Raw genomic sequence first — 5,735 nt, forward strand, 5'->3', positions numbered from 1 at the left:
TAAACATATAATAATCCTATAGCGATCCAGAGTTCTAACTCTGCCTCGTGAAATAAATGTACCTAAAACTCGATTTTTCACTGCACATAATCATACATGGAATGGTCTCCTAATGCATCTTGCAAGGTATGTTTTAAATAGTTTTGCCCGCAAGTCGCCTCTCTAAGCCAACTACAAATCTGCAAAAAAGAAGCAGAGAGTAAGCTGAAAGTCTGGTTAGTTCCGGTTTTGAAATCTTCGGCAGATCAAAAAATTTACCCGATAATCACAAGAACTAAAGAGAAAATGAATAACACATATTGGTACAATCTGTGCTTTGGGACTTTATGTTTTACCCGATATCCCTCTGGAATGTGTCTCGGGCTTATGTACCCGAACTGAGGTCGTATTAGAAGGACAAATCCAGCTAGTAGTCCGGAGATGAACCCTCATATATGAGCTGAGTTATCGACTTGAGGTAGAAATCCGATGGCTAGGTTCAGGCAAATAACCAACGACTCGAGCAAGTACGGCTATGGCTTTCAGAAACGGAAACTATGATAACAGAGGAGGAAAATTTGAATGCAGATGCCCCTCGACAAATAAATAACTTGTGTCTCGGCGGCTGCGTTTCCAAGAATTGCCTGTTTACCTACAAGTTTGGGAAAAAGGTGGCCAAAATGCATCAAGACATAAAGGATCACATGAGTAAAGGGGTTTTCAAGGGTAGCGGAGACTCAGCCCGCAGCTTCAGTGGTATTAAAACCTGACGAGAAGACTGTTACTCTTTAATCCACACCCGACAAGGTTTGGAGCTGCATCATGGATGAAGATGTGGGGATCATTGGCCTATACGGCATCGGAGGGGTTGGAAAGACAATACTCTTGACCAAAATCACCAACAAGTTCAGCACCACACCACAGGGTTTCGACATTGTAATTTGGGCTATGGTGTCTAAAGATTACAATGTTGAAAGGATTCAAGATAAGATTGGTGGAAATATTGGTTTTTCGGATGAATCATGGAAGAATAAAAAATGTTGAGCAGAAAGCTGAGGATATATATGGGGTGTTGCACAACAAAAACTCAATGTATTATTGGATGATTTATGGGAGATGGTGGATTTGAACAAAGTTGGGATTCCAAAACAAAGCCAAGAAAATGGTTGCAAACTTACTTTCACTACTCGGTCGTCGGACGTTTGTGGTGAAAATGGAAGCTCGAAAGAAAATTAAAGTGGAGTGTCTGAAACCGGAAGAGGCTTGGAAATTATTTCAGAACAAAGTTGGAGATGAAACCTTTAACAGCCATCCAAATATTCCAAATCTAGCTGAACAAGTAGCCAAAGAGTGGGGTGGACTACCTCTTGCACTGATTACGATCGCTCGAGCCATGGCTTGCAAGACAACACCTGGGGAATGGAAATATGCAATTGAAAAGTTGAAGCGATCGATGTTACCCAAAATGGTTATGATTATCTGTCTCCCACAATGAAATGTTGTTTGCTATATTGTTGTCTGTATCCCGAAGATTATCCTATTCCTAAGAAGGCATTAGTGGGGTATTGGTTTTGTGAAGGGTTGTTGAATGAATTCAATAAAATTAGTGAATCCCAAATGCAAGGAGGTCACATTATCAACTCTCTTCTGAGTGCATGCTTATTAAAGGCTGTCCCTTATTCCCATATGTAATGGGATAAAACGAGGTAAGATAGTAGGCTGCCCCAACACCAAGTTGAGAGCAACTTCCGTAGAAGACCTCCGAATTATGAAATGCCCTCCATCAAAAAGAACTAATGAATCACCTGAGGTAGAAGAATTTGTGAAGCCCAAATGCAAGGAGACCACATTATCAACTTCAAGGGAAGTGTTAGAGCGGATTACTGTTTTCTTCTCAATCAAACAGCTCCCGTTTGTATTGGTTCTCATCAGGTCTGCATGATTTTTCTAAGTCGTCTTCATGTCCTGTCATGGGGCCATGCACAGACCAACTAGTTGCGTAGGAAGATTCCTCTTTCCTCACCAATCCACTGTAGCACAACAGAAAAAGGGCAAAAAGAGAACAAAAATCCGTACTTTGGATCCCTTAATTATTGTTTGTTGAAGGGTTTTCTCTGCAGTCTGCAGTAATCTCATACCACAAATTCAGTACTTTCCTTCCAAAACGAAACCAAAAACGCATCCTTTATTTTGCACCAATTCCTTTGTGCAACTTTGATTTCTTCTCTATTGTTTTCAGTTTCATTTGCTTTCTTCCACTCACCAAAAATTCCAGATCCTCGGTATCCGGGCAGATATCCGTAATTTGGGTACCCGGTTTTTAATTTTTAAATTATTAATTTTTTTAAAAAAAAAAACTTATATTATTAAAAAAATATTATATTAATTATTGAAATGACCGTCCAGCTCAGTTGATAGAGCGCAAGGTTCTTAACCTTGAGGTCGTGGGATCGAGTCCCATGGAGGGTATTTCATAATTCGAAGGTCTCCCACTGAAGTTGCTCTCAACATGATGTTGTGGACAGCCTACTATCTTACCTTATCCCATTACATATGGGAATAAAGGGTCAGCTATTATATTAATTATTGAACATACAATTATTGGTGGGTGGGGTTTTTAATTTTATTAGTTTAATTTAATATATAAAATTATTAATAATTAAATATGTAATATTAATATATATATATATATATATATAACTGGGTATTTAGGTAATCGAGTACCCATAAAAATGAAATTTTGTGATTCGTGCCCGACCGAAAAAATTTTGAGTCGGGTACCGGGCCCGATCGGATTTTTTTTTTAGAAAAATACCCATTTTTCTAATTCAGATCGTCGAATTAGAATAACCGGCTAGGATATTTTTGAACACCCCTATATATATATATATATATATATATATATATATATATATATATATATGGAGCAAATGAGCAATTCATTCATTCATAAAGTAAGACAATGGAATTATTTAAAATATTAATAAAATAGTAATAAAAAAAAAGTTACAAACAAATATAATTATTTGTGACAAAGATTAGACAACATCAATATTAACATAATAATAAAAACATGAAAACACACTTGATCCAGTTTGTCAAATTCCAGTTAATTTGATAAGGGGTCTTTAAAGAAAAATCAATTCAAAGTTACTTCATTTTTTGCATTTAGGTTTTAAAATCTTTTAATACTAATTACAAAATGGGTAAAGAATATAAATGGTTTTCTGATTATAAAATATTGCTTTGTTGAATTCTTTGACTATTAAAAGTTAAAAAATAGTCTCTCGACTATAGGGAGTTGTTTTGTTGAGTACTTAACTATTAAAAGTTACAAAATGGTCACCCGACTACGCATTATGTTTTAAACTCATCATTTTCCATTAAAAGATTAATGACAGTCTGAGTTAGACGTTAACTTACTAACTGAGATATGATAAAAATTTGATTTCTTAATCTCAAATGACTATGATATCTCAGCCAACATGTTAACGTCTAGCTTGAATAACTGTTAATTTTTTAACGAAAAATGATAGAGTTTGGGACATAATGAATAGTCAGATGATCATTTTGTAACTTTTAATATTTGAATTACTCAAAAAAGCAACTTTCTATAGTTAGATGACATTCTATAATTTTTAATAGTCGATTAACTTAACAAAACATTAAATTTACTAATTACTTGAATTAAGTACTAAAATAATCAAGCTAAAAATATTGTCTCAAGCATTTTTTTTAATGAAAAATCATCGCCTTTTTTGTTCCATCAATATTGCGGCGCATTTTTTTTAAAAAAAGAGGTAAATTATGTATTATGTACTTAAGTTATAAGTTTTAGTCTGTTTTGACATCTAAACTTTTAATTTATTTTTAAAATCATACTTAACATTTAGTTTTAATTCCATTTTAGTATCTCACCATTAAAAACTTAAATTGTTTAGTACTTAAACAATTAGTTTTGATCTATTTTAGTACCTAAAATTTTATTTTTTTTCAAAACTTAACGTTAAATTTTGAACGGGGTACTAAAATTAACAAAAGCTAAAAATTTTAACGGCAGGATACTAAAATAAAACAAAAACTGAACTTTATATATGATTTTAAAATAATTGAAAGTTTAGATACTAAAAAAAACTAAAATTAATAGTTTAAGTATTAAACACGTAATTTATCAAAAATATTGGCATGTGAAGTTATAGCTAGGGATATTCGCGTCGTCGCTAGTAATATACATATCCTCCACTATTTCTCCATTTTTTTTCTTCATTAACATTCACTAATAATATACATATTCGGATTTGAAAGCTAATAACAGTTTCGCTACTTAAGAATACTCAAGTTGAATTAGGTTTGGAAGGTGTTAGGGATAGATTAAGAGAGGTGTTAGAGTGCGACCGGATCTCTCGAAAATTTTAAATTTTCATATTTATGAACTAATTTCATTTCCTCCAAATTATTAAATTAACTTCCTAAATGTTTGTAGATCTCACACAAAATTACGCATCTATCCCTATATTTTACACCTAATTAAGTTCCTATATTACTCATATTTATAATAATTGTATTAAATTTCATGGCCACTCATTTAAGGATTCTGATCCAAGTGAAAGGGAAACAAACTAAACAGAAATACTATAAATTTTGGAACTATAATGGGAAAAATAATACTACATTAATATCAATAGTGACGTACCAAGAAAATAAAATAAAATATGGTTGAGTCATATAAATGTTTGAAAACTGCATTCACCTAAACTTTGTCAAACAATGAGCTTTATTATGGTTGTTGGATGATAGCTAATTAAAGGCTATTTACTAGACCAATTCATTAATATACCTAACCATAATAAGGGAATTTAATTTCATCATGATATACCTACGGAAGCTGCTTTCAATTTAGTGTTGGGGCAATCTACTATATTATCTCCCCCTTACCTCATTACATATGGGAATAAGGGACAACCATTTTTTTTACTAGACCAATTCATTAATATACCTATACAAAATAAATGGGAATTTAATTTCATCATGACCTTTAATGTCTTTCGACCTACTATCGTTTGAGCTTTTAATATTTTGCTCCCAATACCAATCCCCATATTTTCTTCCAATAAAACCAACTCTGGTTTGCCTACTTAATTATCTAATTCCTATATTTTCCCTAACATTTTCTATTTTAAATTAAAGTAAGTTTTAAAATTATTTTTTTGAAGTACACAAATCTTCTTTCGAAATTGTCCTCGATTATAAGACATTATTTTGTTGAGTTCATCTACTATTAAAAGTTACAAAATGACCATCTGTTTATTTATATGTTTCAAACTCATTCTTTTTCGTTAAAATATTAACGATAGTCTAAACTTGACGTTAACCTGCTGAATTAGATATGATAAAATTTGTTTGAATTATATAGTCATTTAAGATTCTGAAATTAAATTTTATCACATCTCAATCAATAGGTTAACGTCCAGCTCAGACATCTCTAACATTCATTATTAAATGCTCAATTTTTATTATTTTCTTAATTAATTTTTATTCAATTGTTAATTCTCGAGATGAACTAAAATACAAAAAGAAAAGGAAAAAATATTTTTATAATTTATTTTTTAAATATTTGTAAAAAAATTCTATTTTTTTCCAATATTTTTTCTAAAATTTATTATTAAAGGCTCAAACTTTGTCAATATGTTCTATTTTTTCCATATTTATTATTGGAGGCATACTTTTTAAAATTCAATATTTTCTAATATTTATTT

General features: G+C 31.6%; 1 pseudogene; it reads left to right on the plus strand.

Moving 5' to 3' along the window:
• Positions 1 to 801: 801 nt before the first annotated feature.
• LOC120208539 lies at positions 802 to 1,474 on the plus strand (annotated as a pseudogene).
• Positions 1,475 to 5,735: the final 4,261 nt, after the last annotated feature.

This window comes from Hibiscus syriacus, unplaced genomic scaffold (genome assembly GCF_006381635.1).
Source record: "Hibiscus syriacus cultivar Baekdansim isolate YM2019G1 unplaced genomic scaffold, ASM638163v2 tig00016571_pilon, whole genome shotgun sequence".
NCBI lineage: Eukaryota > Viridiplantae > Streptophyta > Magnoliopsida > Malvales > Malvaceae > Hibiscus > Hibiscus syriacus.